The 16,573-nt window shown below is 39.3% G+C and overlaps 1 long non-coding RNA gene across 1 annotated transcript in view; it reads right to left on the minus strand.

The window, feature by feature from the left end:
- The window catches only part of LOC144455825 (uncharacterized), a 173,510-nt gene that overhangs the window by 75,858 nt on the left and 81,079 nt on the right, over positions 1–16,573 (minus strand). Inside the window, exon 2 of the long non-coding RNA XR_013484619.1 lies at positions 1,709–1,806. This is a non-coding gene — a long non-coding RNA (uncharacterized LOC144455825). The remainder of the gene's footprint in view (positions 1–1,708; positions 1,807–16,573) is intronic.

Below are 16,573 nucleotides of genomic sequence, written 5' to 3' on the forward strand. Positions count from 1 at the left end.
TCAAGTACAGTTTGAGCTCCTTGGACTCTTCAAACTCTGAGATTCTGTGACGCTGAAGGATTTCTCTCACCTTATAGAACACACTTGGCTAGCCAGCTCTCTCTGAATGTTTGTGAATCCTTTGACTACACATTTTCATTTCTGTCCCTTTGGTGTTTGTAAGTTCTTTCTGTTACCAAAATCACTCAGTGTGGTCTGGGGACAAGATCTGTGACATTCAAATCAACAGGAACTGCAGAGTCACTGATCTGTCATATGGAGAAAGTACACCCACAAGTGGTCAATTTCTGTCATTCTCTATGATGTGACAACATTCCAGTTTCTTTGTGTCTCATCAAAATGCTACTATGGCTGTTTCTTGGAACGCTTCTGATTTGGCAAATCACAACACTGGTAGCTGTATTTTAAACTAGCAGGATGCAGGTGACCAAAAATACCTCTATAACAACAAAACCAAGTCCCTTCCCCCTCCCATCTCTACTAGTACAAAAGTCACTCATAGCAAAAAATCCACTGGGCCCCTAAGTACCTCCAAATTCCCATCTTAATATTGCAGAGACCTGTCAGCCTGCACTGCTCGAAATAGTCAACAAGCAAAATCAATATTCTTTCCTACTAACCTGGCAGCAATAATAATGAAGATTGAGTTTTCATCTAGAAGAAAATCTAGGCTAGGTTACCAACAATCAATATTTCCACATAATTTGAAATTAGCTGGGGCAGCTAGGTGGCACAGTGAATAGAGCTCTGGCCTTGGAGTCAGGAGGACCTGAGTTCAAATCCAGCCTCAGACACTTAACACTTACTAGCTGTGTGACCTTGGGCAAGTCACTTAATCCCAATTACCTCACCAAAAAAAAAGAAAAAAGAAATTAGCCTCTCTGAAGCTCACTTTTTCTTAAGATATGTTCTATTCAACACAGTTTGTTTTGCTCTGGTTCCTGAACTTTGTGTTCACCCATAAAGGGGCCTCCCATTGTGGGAATTCTCTCTACCAGTGGAGATTGGCCGCCTGTGTGGAATTTTACAGTCTGAGAAAGTGACCTTGGGAACCTAGGAGGCTAAGTAATTTGCCTATGACTACACAGTCCAATAGGCAGGACTCAAACCCAGGTTTTCCTGACTCCAAAATCAACACTTTATCTACATATGCCTGGATGCATCTCATTTGATACATGGCAGATTCTTAATAGAACAAATGAAGTAACGAGAGTTAAACAGGGCAGCTAGATGGTGCAGTAGATGGAGCACCAGCCTTGAAGTCAGGAGTACCTGAGTTCAGATCCGGCCTCAGACACATAACACTCACTGGCTATGTGACTCCGGGCAAGTCACTTGACCCCAACTGCCTCACTAAAAAAAAAAAAAAAAAGAAAAGAGAGAGTTAAAGAAGGGCAACTGGATAGTGTAGTAGAGAGAGTATAGGACTGGGAATCAAGAGGACTTGAGTTCAAATCCTGCTTCAGACACTTGCTAGCTATGTGACCCTGGACAAGGCATTTAACCTCTATGTTCCTCAGTTTCTTCAACTGTAAAATGAGAGTATTAATAGTACCTACCCCCTAGGGTTATTATGAAAATCAAGTAAGTTAACATATTTAAAGCACTTTGCAAACCTTGAAGTACTATATGAATGCTAGCTAGTAATAGTAGTAATAGTATGTTCTGCCAATTAGCACAGTGTTGTATTTAAGGAAATGTGACTCACCTTGCAGAAACACTAGGTAGCACTGATGAAGCATATCTTTCAATCCGCTCAGATGCATTAGCACCTCCAATTAGCCAGCATCTTTTATCCAAAGAGATCTAAAAGATAAGAAACGAAATGCTCATATTGAAACAGAAGTTGCCAACTGAATCACATATAAAGAGCCCCCATGTTGTTATGTTAAACAATGATGAAGTCTGACCACTATGCGATGGACTTCTTTGGACCCACAGTGACAAGGACAAGAACCCTTAGCTAGGAAATATATTGTATCCAATAGCAAAGATTCCACAAAACATGCATGGAAGGAAGGAAGGAAGGAAGGAAGGAAGGAAGGAAGGAAGGAAGGAAGGAAGGAAGGAAGGAAGGAAGGAAGGAAGGAAGGAAGGAAGGAAGGGAGGAAGGAAGGGAGGGAGAGAGGAAGGAAGGAAGGAAGGAAAAGGAAGGAAGGAAGGAAGGAAGGAAGGAAGGAAGGAAGGAAGGAAGGGAGGAAGGGAGGGAGAGAGGAAGGAAAAGGGAGAGAGGAAGAAAAAAAGAAAGAAAGAGAGAGAAAGGGAAGGAGGGAGAGGGAAAGAGGGAAAAGTAAAAAAGAAGGAAAAGAGAAAGGGAGAGAGGAAAGAAGGAAGAGAGGAAAGAAGGAAGAGAGAAAAGAAGAAAGAAAGAAAGAAAGAAAGAAAGAAAGAAAGAAAGAAAGAAAGAAAGAAAGAAAGAAAGAAAGAAAGAAAGAAAGAAGAAGAAGAAGAAGGAAGGAAGGAAGGAAGGAAGGAAGGAAGGAAGGAAGGAAGGAAGGAAGGAAGGAAGGAAGGAAGGAAGGAAGGGGAAGGGAAGGGAGAAAGAAAGAAAGAAAGAAAAAGAAAGGAAGAAAAGAAAGAAAGAAAGAAAGAAAGAAAGAAAGAAAGAAAGAAAGAAAGAAAGAAAGAAAGAAAGAAAGAAAGAAAAGGAAGGAAAGTAGGAAGGAAGGAAGGAGAGAGGGAGGAAAAGAAGGAAGGATAAGAAGAAAACCATTATCTAATAGTCACTTTCCCATTCAGCACAAAACTTAAAAAGGCCACCTAACTGCATAGTCAAATTGGCCTTAGTCAAAGTCACTCTTGCCTGTCAGTAGCTGCCTACCTGTCCTGATCTGACAAATCCTAAAAGGTTTCCCTAGAAACAGTCTCTCTGCAAACACGTCCAAGGTCTTACTATTATCATCAGCACCCTCTTCCTCCTCCTCCTCATTAGTATTATTAGTTCAGTTTACTTTTTACAAAGCACTTTTCACACATTACCTCTGTGAGGGAGGTAAAGCGGTATTTTACAGATATGGAAACTATCAATATTACTTACTACTCTGACAGTCAAAGGTCTCTGCTAGATCTCCCAAGCCCACTTGTGGAAAGTTTAAGATAATGGCCAAACCCTTTGTCATTAATGCGAGGGCTCAATTTGCTTGATCAGATTAGCCAGCCTCCAAGCAGAAACTTCTAGGACTAGAACATTAAGGTCAGACTAGATAAGGTCTAAGGAAGGAAAGGAGTCCTGGACATTTTAGAGCAAAAGGACAAGCTCCCAAGAAAGGGACAGCCCAAGCAGGATGGCTCCTAAGAAGCCAGAAGGCATCAAGAACACACTGGAAACTTGGGAGGCAGAAGACAGGAGAGTGAAGGGGCTGCAAAGGTATCTCAAGAATCTCCTTCATAATTTGGCCTAGGGCCTGTATTAGTCAAAACAGTTTGAAGTTTAGAAAAAAAGAAAGTCGGCATCAGAATGTCAATTCAATTCAACAAGCATTTGTGCTAAGTTTGGTGACAGACTTCAGACATGAAGATAAAAAAAAGTCCCTGTGCTCAAAGAGCTTACATTCCACTGGGGGTCCATGAAATAGATGCAAATAAGTATAGTACAGGACAAACTGGGCAATAATAATTAGGTGATGAGGAGGAGGAAACCAAGGGGAAGGGTTAGAGAGGACATGGCACCTGACGAGATCTGAAGGCATGAGACAGAACAAGAAAAAGAGTTATCTGTATACTTTGAGAGTTAATTTCTTTTTCAGATTGAATTGCTCTTATTTTTGCAGGATGGGAAAAACACACAAAACCTTGATTTGATGGTTCTTTCTATTGTTTCCCCCTATTTGAATGGAGTAACATGGACCCATCAGAAATCCATTTAATCTTGAAGCTTAGCGTCTGAGACAGAAACATTGAATCATGAATGAACTCCACCAAGCAATGAGGGGAGGGCTAATCCCAAATTCAGCCTTCCTGAGGAGATGCCTGGCTAAAGCCAAGTTAGGGAATCTTAGATGGTTAAGATATAAGTTCCCTTCAGCCTGATATTTTTCTTTTTATTCAAACTTTTATTTTAATTACTTCTCTCAGTATAGTCTCTCTGAATTTCTATATTCTCTTTCTCTTTGGCAAATTAGATCTTAGAAAACACATCTTTGTGGTCTAGAGTAGATAAAAGGAAAGAGGGAGTCAGAGAGCAACACGGGTACCAATCTACATTAGCAATGGCAGAAAGGGGACCAGTAATTAGTACTGAGGGTGTGGTAGACTCTGAACTTCAAGGCCCAGAAAGACAAAGGGGCCCCTTGAATTAAGCTGGAGATTCAGTGATCAGGGTCAGTTAAAGGTGAAAGTCCTAGAGCAAAAAGCACCCTAGAATGGTGCCAACAGGCAAAACCAATGTTTGGTAAGTTGATTATGGGTCAGCAAGGCCCAAGGCTAAAGCCTTTACCGACCGATAATCACATCCAAGGTTAGTAACAATTTTCTTAATGAACTAAAATAAGCAACTGTAGTGTGGTGGGAAAGAACATTGGGCTTAAAGTCAAAAGAAGTGAGTTCACAGTTTTGGTCTGAGAGAACAGATGATGGAACGTGTCTTCCTTCTTTCGGTAGAAATGGAGGACTATGGGCTCGGAATGTTGTATTTGTTATCACAAATGATCCATCTATCAGGCTAGATTGCTTAACTGTTTTTATTTGTTTCAAGGGAAGATTATATGTGGTAGTAGAGGTAAAATATCAGGATATTACTATGATATTAAAAATGATATTAAAAAAATAAATTAAAAAATTTTTAAAGTGTTGAGCTCATGTGTAACAGAGCAAGTTGTGTATCTTCTCTGTACCTCAGTCTCCTCACCTGTAAAATAAGAGGACTGGCTTCAGCACTTCTTAAACTGTGGGTGGCAAAAAATTTGGCAAGAGTAAAAGTTTCTGAATGCACAATGACCAAAAATTAATTAAAAGTCAAACTCATAATGAATCTGAGGTATTTTGGCATTGCTTTGCCATGTTGCATCGTGCAGTCATGGCTCTGAACACAAAGCATGTGCACTCTGCACTGTGGATGCCCTCACACCATGCAATGCCAATAAACACTGCAGAAATGGGAAAGGGGGTCACAAGTGGAAAAAGTTTAAAAAGCCCTGGTTGAGATAAATGCCTCTTAAGGTGCCTTTCAACTCTAAATCCTATTAAAATATATTTTATACCACAAGTTTGAGACACAAATCCACATTAAGAGAACATGTTCTACCCCACATCCACACAAGGTTTAGTATGAAATTTCCCATTAATAAAATCCAAGGTAAATATTTGTTACATAGCTGCAGAAATCAAAACAGTAAAAGCCTTACAAATAATAAATGATTCCACTAATTGAGGCTGAAACCAAACTGTTCATGGCTTAAATCAAACCAACAGAACACAAAATTGAATGATATAAATGGGAGAATTCATTCAATATAAATGGTTTAGGGATCCATTTTCAGTTTGTTGTATCAAAAAGAGTTACGTGTAGGATCCTGAACACTAAACAATGCCTAGGAAAAATAAAAATCAAAAGTATATGTTAGGTCATCATCATATGGCGTAAGAATCATGATGGTTGTCTTTCACCCCCTTAAAGTTCACTCCTTCATCCGTTATAACTCAATAGGCATATCCTGAGGACCTCTTCATATATAGCAGTGTTCAAGGACTGCATGTGCTCACTCAAGCACTCGTGTGCGTGCGTGCGTGCACACACACACACACACACTCACTCATTCAACTCTTGGCCTTCCATACCACTTTTGAACTCTCACTGAAAGCACAGTCCATTAGAATTGAGACCCATAAACTAGACCACAGAAGACAAATACGTACATAAACCACAGTACTCCACATTTAAATAAGCCCCTCACTATCATTGGTACTCCCTCAAGCTGTGTGTTCTAGGATTGAAAAGGTTGTTTTCATTTAAGGACAGATACGCCTAGCTTGTTAGCAACCAAAAACCAGAGCTCTACTATGTAATGGTAATCCCCTTATTTTACATCCTCATGATGCCATCTGTGTTTTCATTCTTGATGAGCTGAAAATAAAGTAACCAATCTCTCTTTTAATATATTCAACAAGGCATAAGGGCCCTTTGAGAAGTTCATTGTGTAGACCACCCACCTATTCACAGAATTCAGACACAATCATAGATATGGACGCTTCTACAATGATTGTATAGGTGTTTCGGGTGAAGCATGACATGGATGTGACTTATTCGGCATGAATGTAATTATAGTCAAGACAGAACAAGCCAAAAATCTACTAGAATTAATGGAAAACTGTATATTAAAGGAGGTCAGCAAAGGGATCCAGGAGCTAAGGGAATGATTTTGCTCTGTGGGAACACCTACCCCATCTGGACACAAGGTTGTTTAGATGGAACACCTGAAAAGAATCAGCAAAAGCAAGGGTTTTTTTTCCCTTCTTACCATAATGCATACCAGACAAGTTTAATAGGAACTAAAACATAAAAATATTTTCATTCTGAAATAAAATTTTATATCTTCTGCTTTCTTACATTTTAATGAGCTCTAAAATTTAACTTCGAATCAGTCAGTAGGACATCATTTTCAGTCCAACATGTTATTTGACTGGTTTGAAAACTAAGATTTTTTGAGGGGGGGATGATTTTTGTTGTACTGAGATCCCCCGGGGAATCACTCACATGCTTGTGCAAGGCTTACTGTTCTTCTTTTCCACTTCATGGAACAAATATACAGTTTCAGAAAAGATCTTGGGTTTGGGGTATTTAAGATACCTTTAATGTCACTGTCATGCTTCCATAACATTCCAAGGTGGATAACTAAGGAAGGGAAGGGGGAAGGGAATGTAAGTGCCTAGTGTGTGCCAGGTGCTGTGCTAAGCACTTTACAAATATTACCTCACTTAATCCTCCTAACAACCCTGGGAAGCAGGTGCTATTATTAGCCCTAGTTTACAGCTGAGGAAACTGAGACAGAGAGAGGTTAAGTGACTGGCTCAGGTTCACACAGCTGGTAAGTATCTGATACTGGATTTGAATTCAGATCTTTCTGACTCCAGCCTCAGTTCTCTAGTCACTGTGCCACCTCACGACACTATGGAAGGGAAGGAAGGCTTTGTGACCCATGAGGAAGATAGGTGGGGAGAAGAGGGCAAAAAGTCTTAACTATAACCTATATTGCTTGCAATATCTGCAAATAACTCCCACCAAAAAAATATGTAATACTGCAAACATTGATTAAGTTTAGTGGGCTGCCAGTTTTCCCGCTGGATTATTCCATAATATTGACAGGTAAGATCGACAACAGTATAACACAGGATCTCAAGAGCAATATGAAATTTTGGGGTTTTTAAAAATGTTAATACCACTATGGTATAGGGAAGACAAATTGACTAGCTTTGGAGGGATATATAGGATTCCTCTAAATTTATAGTGGACCCCCCTGGGCCACCTCCAGTCATACTGATCTATATCTGGCCACTGGACCCAGATGGCTCTGGAGGAGAAAGTGAGGCTGGTGACCTCTCACAGCCCTCCCTTACTCAAATTAAAGTTAATCGCAAATCATGTCATCATCTCCCTGATGTCATGGTTCTCTTCCAGAATGAAGGACAAACACAAAAACAGTGGAACCACAAATTATGGTGGCTTAATCTTCCATAAATGCTGGCTATTGCAAAAATTGTAGCATCAGCTTCCCCATTCTCACAGTTAAACATTCTATACCCAGCCCGTCCTCTCCACTGCACCAAGCACCCAGGAGTGTTTTCACTTTAATTTGATCACAACCTGAGAAAAATCAGTTAACAACCTGCTAATTCGTTTTTATTGCTACTAAGCGGAGCCCATAGAAAGGAAACAAATCTTTCTAAGATATAAGATACCTAGGTAGGAAATGTATTTCATTAAACAATCACTTTTTCACCTGTGCTGCAAAGCAACAAAGTCCACATCCTCCAAGGACAAGCCTCATCCACTTTGGGAGAGGGAGGGGAAAGGAGAGGGGAGAGAGGGAGAGAGAGAGATTAAGGGGGAGGGAGAGAAAGAGAGATCTGGAGGAGAATGGAAAGAGTGATGGACTTGGAGTCACAGAATCAACATCAAAGAATTCAGTCCAACCGACATATAAAAGAACCAAGGTTCAATTCTTAGCTCTGTCACTTACTATCTGTGAGACCTTGAGTAAATCATCCAGCATCAGTTTACTGACTTATCAAATGGCAAGGTTGGCCTATATTAACTCAAGGTCTCTTCCAACTCTGTGCAAGAGACAACAGCGCTAGGCATAGGCAGCCTTTCCATAACCTAAGTAAGCACTGATGGAGTGGAAAGAGCATTGGATCTGAAGTCAGAGGAATGGGATTCAAGTCCTAGATTTAACAGGTACATGTGGCTTTGGGCAAGTCATTCAGCCTCCTTCTGCCTCAATTTCTTCCATCTATAAAATGGGGGATCACGGGTACAGAGAGTTAGAAATGGAAAACACTTTATAGGTAATGTGGTCCAACTCTCTCATTTTATAGACAAGAACACTGAGGCTTGAGAAGGTCAAGTGGCTTAACTAAGACCCTACACACAGCACACAGCAGAGGTGGGATCTGAAAGCTGCTTTTCTGACTCCCAAACCAGCAGCCACTACACCTGAGCCATGCTGCCTCAGAATGAATAGCCTCCAAGGTTTTCTCCGGCTCTAAACCTATGAGCCTTATTCTATAAATTGACTTGGGTGGCTAGGTGGTACAGCGGGCAGTGGAGGCAGGAGGACCTGAGCTTAAATTTGGCCTCACATACTAGCTATGTGACCTTGGGCAAGTCACAGAACTCTGCCTCAGTTTCCTCATCTGTAAAATGATCTGAAGAAGGAAATAGCAAACCACTCCAGTATCTTTGCCAAGAAAACCCAAAAATGGAGTCAAGAAGAGTCGAACAAAGACTGAACAACAACAACAACAACACCACATAAACTGTTGTTGACTGGATTAAAAGGGAGCCACAAAATAGTTTATTTATGACGTGTAATAGGGATCTGGATACCCTGGAAATTTACTTAGAGATGGAGTATGAAACTGCCTTAAATGGAATCAAAACCTAGTCGAAGAATCCCACCAAGTGAGCTGTTACATTGGACATTAAAGCAGAGATGTTTTCAGAACACAATTACTGATACAAATACAAATGTTATCTGGGAAAAGGAAAAACTTCTAGCACTTTCTTATATTAAGCCAGACTAGTTTCAATTGGATTTGCTGGTTGACTCCTTGGAAGACACAGAGTTTGAAGAGGCAGAGGATGAATCACAGGGCATCTAAATTGAAAGGAAAGAAGAGGAAGATGAGTATGGCAGCCTAAGCTACCAATCAAAGGATGGAGGGCTTGGAGGGGGAGACTTCTAAGCAACTAATGGCCAATAGGAAAACACTGAGATGGGGGAAACAGGCAGGGCCCCACCAGAAATCAACCAAAGAATACTGAAATGTTGTCAAAATTATCTTCAAAGCAAAACAAGGGTGGTAATTTCAATTGCATGGGTTTATGCCAGAAGTGTTTGTAAGCAAATGCTGCAACCAGTGCTTTCACATCATCCTTCTGTCACTACAAATGATACAGGGAACATGATAGGCACAATCCCTGCCTGGGATCTAACTCTGCACATGTCTCCCAATTCAGAGGCCAATTCAAATGTCTTCACTCAGAGTAGAAGCCATGAGTTTTTCCATTTGTTGGCCCAGTCCTACAATAACATCGTCAGTACTTAACCAGTTTCTACCACTTTCTTATTAGGACAAGATGATGTCTGCACTTTCTTAACAGTCACGAGACACTGCATGATGTGTTTTTGAGAAGGACCACTCAAGTATAGCCTTTTTAAATAAAAATTCCACTTATATGGAAAAACAGCCATTATTTTCAGCCAAAAATCATACTGGCAAACTTGTCAAAGGTTACCTATTGGTTAGTACATTCTAAGCTTTGTATGGGTTTTAGCCATAAAGACTAAACCCAGCTGAACCCAGGGGGGGAAAGCATTTTTAAACAAGCTACATGCGCACACTCCACACTCTGATCTTGTAAAATGTCTTTTCTGTATCTTCCCTTCCTAACCCAACCAATTCCTGTCAGTGGTGGGTATGAAAAGAAATAAGTAATCGGTTTGGATTGACTGATGTGACAATGTGTTTTAGGTTGTACATATGAATTTTCCATTAGTATTTTATCCAGCATTATATACCTGAGATATATTGTGGTATAGTAGAGAGTTGGTCTTGAAGCCAGTAGAACCTGCATTCAAGTTCTGTCTCTAACACAAACTAACTGTGTGACCCTGAACAAGTCACTTAACCTTGCCTATCCTCCAGGGAATATTCCAAGATTCTAAGACCTAAAGACTTAGAAGTCTTGCAGAGAAGATACCATTCTGCATAAGTGTAAGGAGTTTCCTCTGGCTGGAATTTCTATATCAGTGAAATAGCAGATCCATTCCCTTTCCCTATTGTATACCCAGCCCTTGTGAGCCATAAAATAACATGTTTTACTTATCTTCTTCTGGTCTTATGATACCTTTTTTTTTTAAATTTCAAAAATCTCAATTCCATTGGTTTTTTTTCAGATTTTATTAGAGTACCAACAAAAACATTTTGGACAAATACTAATGTTTAAAGGCGTGTTAAGTAAATACCTGGGTAATAGATTTGTCCCCTTCCCTCATCTTTTAGGAGGGATGAACATCAGAGTTTCTTCCCTGCTCAACTTAATTTCTCAACGAAGCAATTCCTTGGTTTCATGCAATCTTGAGGCTCAAATAGACTCGCAGTGGGCCTCTAGGCTTCTAACTGGTGCCTATACTAACAATTCTAAATTCCATCCAACAAGTTTTAATTAAATACCTACTGTAGGCAAGCCTATGCAAAGAGTTGGTGATATAAAAACAAAATGAAATCCTAAATTCTAGTCTTACCGTTTTCCTTTCATCCTCCCTTCCTGCTACATTCATAGAAAACTACATGTGTTGCCCAATCACCAACATGCCACCTGTATTTTTTTAAGTGGAGAAGGCATTCTCAATCCATTTGACCCAGGACATGGATGTCTAACTTAGTGTTGTTGAGTGCAAAACTTATTGAAAATACGTGTGGGAGGGAGGGTGAGAAAAATCACCATCTTTCTTCAAGGGCATACTTATACTCTAGCATTTTCAGCATGCTGATTTATGTCCTGATTAGTTTCCACCATTTAACGAAAACATTAAAGCTATTCATTATTGGAGAAACAAGAGACTTGCTCATGGACTTGTTTCATTGCAAGAGAGTGCCTTCACCCTGTGGCACATAGTAGGAACTGATGATGGAAATATTGCTTTGGGGCTCATCCTACCAACGCATCAGTTCCTTTTCACCGTCATTCACTGACCTGGGACAAACAGGGGTCCTTTGTTTTTAATCACCAAGAGGGTTTTCTAGGTTAGCAAGGGAATGTAGACTTTTAATGCATTTGGGGTTATAAATTTCAGTCCTTCATGAGAGCAGTAAAATTCTGCCTTCAAAGTTGTGTAGGAGGCAATGTGGATTTTTCATCCGTGGAAAGCTAGAAGTTTTTTGGCTTACGATGCAGAAAAAATGTGCTGAATTATGAGTGGAGGCATTATAACCACATTTCACCTTAACATATCAGATTTTTGTACTACCATGCACATGCATATGAGATTTGGTGTACATTAGTAACTTGACAAATGGAGAATTGCTCACAAATACTCCTGTAAGTGTAGTTAAGAATAAATTCTTCTGAGTTATTTGTATAAAATGGCTAAGTCATTAGTAGTAATTAACCCTAGGGTATAGAATACAAATAGATCCACAATTGCAATAAATGATCATTTTCGGGAAAATTGCTTTTGCTCTCTCTCCTCTCCATAAACTTTCTAAAAAGTTCTATTCACATAGCCAAGGAAATCATTCATTTCTCCATCCACAGGGTAATAGCCAACAGCTGATCTCAATCAATCAAAACTCAGTGATATTAAGGTAGATTTAGAATTTGTCTTAAATAGCAAGTCTAAAGTGATTGGCAACAAAACTGGAAAGGAAAACTTTTTTTTTTCTTTTTACAAAAGCACACAGAATAAACAACCCACCAGGGACATAATTTCAAGGAGGAAACATAACAGTAAAATTATAAAGCCTGCTTTTGCAGTGACGACAGACAATTACCTTACCGTTACAGCAGCCAACGCAAAATAAATAAATAAATAAATAAATAAATAAATAGATGACTAAAGAACATTTCTTGTAGTTAGCAATAAGAATATGTGAATTAAAAGCTCATCCCTCAGGGAGAGGGCCAGAGGGGAAAGGAAATTCAATTTTACATTTGCATCACTGAGACCTTATGTTCTTGTTCAGTCATGTCTGACTCTTTGAGATCCTGTTTTCTTGGCAAAGATATTGGAATGGCTTGCCATTTCCTTCTCCAGCTCATTTTACAGATGAGGAAACTAAGGCAAACAGGGTTAAGTGACTTGCCCAGGGTCACACAGCTAGTAAGGTTCTGAAACTGCATCTCAACTCAGGAAGATGAATCTTCCTGACTACAGGCCTGGTGATCTATGGACTATGACACCTAGCTTTCCCCAGCAGAGCAACAGAAGGACAAGGAGAACTGAGGTGATTACAGATGTAAATAAGACTAAGACAGTAGAAACAAGAGCATGCACCCACTTCTTTGGTCAGATTGCATATTTATACAGCATCAGTTTCCAAAGGTAACTGATCAACTCTCAACTTTGCCTTTCTTTAAAGTATTACTTGACCCTTACCCAACCATTCTTCGTACAGCTACAAAATCCATATTCCTAAAGCATAGGTCTGATTATGTAACTCTCTTGCTCCAAAAGCTTCCATGGCTCCCTATCGCCTAGAATAAAAGACAAGCTTCTTCTGTCTTTGGCATTTAAGGCCCTCAACACTCTAGCCCCAATCTACCTCTGCCCCTCACTTACTCTATGGTTTGGCCAAACTGAACTACTTGCTCTTCCCAGTACTCGACATTTCATCTACCTCAGTCCTTAAGTATTACCCACTAAAGGTGCTAAACACTGTTTGAAACACAAAGAAAGCTAAGAGACTGTCTGGTCTTAAGGAGCTTATGGTCTGGGATTAGAAATAAAAGACATCCAGAAATAACTATAATGAGGTAGCATGTGGAAGTGTAAAAAGAGAAGGAAAATGCTATGAGACGGGAAGCATTGATTATTTCTGGCTGAGGGGCTCAGGTAACGCTTCTTGGGGAGATGCCATGTCAGTGAAGAAAGAGCAATAATTGGATGGGAAGAATGGAAAGTGAGTGAGCATTACTTTGGAGGGAGATAACGATGTTTTGGGCTGCTGGGGAGAGGGGAACTGGGTTGCTTCTCCCTGCTGGCCTATGGTACATCTGATTTGTTTTTGTTTATTCTTTCTTGACAGCACGTGAATGAGTATTCTGAGACGGAAGTGTCTAGGACAGAGGTGTCTGGAAACAAGGAGAAAAGGCAATTAGTGGGAAAAGGGAGAAAACAGGTTTAAGAGATTAGTAAAATAAAATGACCAGGATTTTGCAACTGATTGGCTATTGTGGAAGCCGACAAGGATTAGGATTATAACTGGGGGTGGGAGGGTGGGGGGAGGAAACATCACCAGGATCCAGTGAAAGTGTTTTAAATGATGAAGGAAACCTGAGTATTTTTAGGCAGAATAATGGAACCCTTGAAAAGGTAGAGAGAAGAAGATGAATGAAGACTCAAGTATTTGGAGAAGTCTTTCAATTTAATTATCAATTTCACACTAATTTATAGGAACTTGGACATTTGTGACCTGTTTCAAATTTACTAGAAATAACTGAATTCTTTTAGGGGATTAGTTTTCCATAAGTCAATGAGAAGTCCAGATTGGAAATATTGTTCAGTGTTTTGCTAAGGATTTGGCAGGTGTGGCTATGGTGATTAGCTAAATCCCTAGGAGGATAAACTTTATGCTTACTTTTAGTTATGGTACTTAAATGCAGTGATGAGGCCCTTCTGGACAAGTTTCAGATAGTACTGAACTAAAAGTTTTAGAAACTCTTCTCATTCTTCTCATAATGAGGCAAGCGGATGGTAAGAATCTGCCTTCACATATATTAGATTCAGGTTTTTAAATTTTTAATATAGTCCAGGTATATATGCCACTTTAAGCAATATTAATAAACAAAAATTCAGATTTATAAAACTAATAAATTAAAAGGTGATGATTCACTATACAAAAGTATTGACTATAGGATTTTTAAGTGATAAGCTCTAACATATTTTAAATTATTCTACTTACCAAAGTTCAACTTAAATACATTTTTTCAGTATATCCAAAGGTATGCTAACTAATGGTTATCAACCAGCTTTCCAGAATATATACATACAGCACACTTTTAAATTTAATCTGCATTATTAGAATCTTCTCCATTTCTTTCTTAAGTCTAGAAATCAACAAAACAGTAATTCAAACCCTGATTTCTATCATTTCCTAATTTCCAGTGTAATTTCAAGGTGTGAATGCTCACCCTAAATGGATTAACAATCCATTTTCACTGGCCAGTTCCTGTCGGTTCCAGCATAGCTGTGAATCTATTCTATCTCCTGCCCAGTAAGTGCAGATGTCCCTCAAGTTCCGTAAAGGTTTTCTTCTCTATATCTACCTTCTCTCTTGGCAATCTCATCAGCTCCCATGGATCTAATTATCAGCGCTATGCTCAAGACACAAAGTTACAAAATTACACAAAATTCACCTGAACTCTAAATAGTAATAGAGTCGCTTCATTCCCTCAAAAAGAAAGAAGAAAGGAATGAAAAGACATATTTGACACATTTTTTAATGCACAGAAGAAAAACAGAGTAAAGTTTAAAAGGAAACACAGACAAGCAGGACAGCTTTGAAAGCAATATGCTGAATTTATAATAGACTTTTTTTAAGCAACAGGTACATAAGAGATTCATGTTTTCACATATAGTCATTTTCCTATTTTATTTTTTGTATATAAATATTCTCTTTTTTGATGTTTTAAGTTCAAAATTTAAAAAAATAAAATGTTTAAAATGAGAAAGATGAGTTACTGCTATAATCCCTAACATATATTTCTCTAATCTCTAATTAGTTTTATAAGGAAAATAATAGATATAGGATGAAAGATACCATCTGAAGTGAAGAAATTATCCAATAAACTCCTGACTTCCTTCTATTTTATCCAATTGATTTAGACCCAGAAACAGGCTTACCTTCCCAGTGTGTGGGGGTGGGTAAAAGAATAGGATCCAATATGGATGGGCATGCAATGAATGTGGCCATGAGATTTGGAATCCGTTAGAACTGGGTTCAAATTCTGTCTCTGACACCTAGTTATGTGATTCTGGGCACTTAATCTCTTGGAGTCACAATTTCCTCATCTGTGAAATGAGAGATTTGGACTAGATGTCCTTCTCAAGTCCCTTCCAGCTGTAAATCTATGATCCTATGATCTCTGGCATAAAATCAGTTCCATCTGGGAGTATTTGCAAATTTAATGAAAGTGTAGGGAATATTGAAAAAGGAACATCTGCAAAATGTATTTTCTATGTATTCCCCCCCCAAAAAAAGTGGTTTCTATTTGGTACCGACATACTTTGCAGTAGCTTTTTCATTTATTCAAGTTCTCTGACAGTGAGATTTCTCAAACATCGGTCTCTGGAGGAAGCCTACCAATTGCTGAAGGATCATCACGGTCTCAAAGCGAGAGAGCAACGTGCAGAGGCTGTATCACAGGTCAGCAGCAACATTTTGTTTTGTGTCATTTGGAAGGTGAAGCTGCACCTTCTTTCTGCTTCTGGATTTCCCAAATTGGCTGTTTCCCTTCTCTCTTTTCTGACTCTCTCCCACCTGACCTTGAGGTCTCTTAATGCTCATTTCATCTTAAATGCACCCCGGGGAAGAAGTGTGCTAAGGGGATAGTGCTGAGGCAGCCCCAGGCTGAATACCTCCCACTACCAACGGTTTGGGTTTGTTTAACACCCTGGGTTCTCCTCACTCAGGCATTTCTCATGAAAGCTAATGAATGACTCCCTTTGGGACAGGAGATAACTGGCCTGAGTGCATTCTGTCAAGAGCCTGTGAAGTGAGTTATAGGCCTCATACAGACCAGCTGGATATTGGTTCTAAACTCCAGGCTTTTTCTAAAGGCAGGTTTCCCAGTTTGTAGGTTAAAGAGAAAAGATGGGAGAATCTGACTTTTAAAAATCATGGCAGGGATACAGATTGAGGGGATTGCAGGAGTCAAACTTGGCCCAGAAGCTTGATAATTAGGAGAAATGAAATAAAAGGTCAGCTTTTGTCTACTTTAATGAGGTTTTCCACACTCCCCCCTCACAATTAAGGTAATCACAGAAAAGCAAAACATCTCAACTTAATTTAAGTAAACTATGTATGAATAAAGCCTTAATCAATTCGAGAGATCAAGAATCTGATTGCTTACTGTCTTAGGGACAGGGTAAAGGGAGGGATAGATTTTGGAACTCAAAACTTTTAAAAAAAA

This window comes from Phascolarctos cinereus, unplaced genomic scaffold (assembly GCF_003287225.1).
Source record: "Phascolarctos cinereus isolate Bilbo 61053 unplaced genomic scaffold, phaCin_HiC Scaffold_2;HRSCAF=192, whole genome shotgun sequence".
Taxonomy (NCBI): domain Eukaryota; kingdom Metazoa; phylum Chordata; class Mammalia; order Diprotodontia; family Phascolarctidae; genus Phascolarctos; species Phascolarctos cinereus.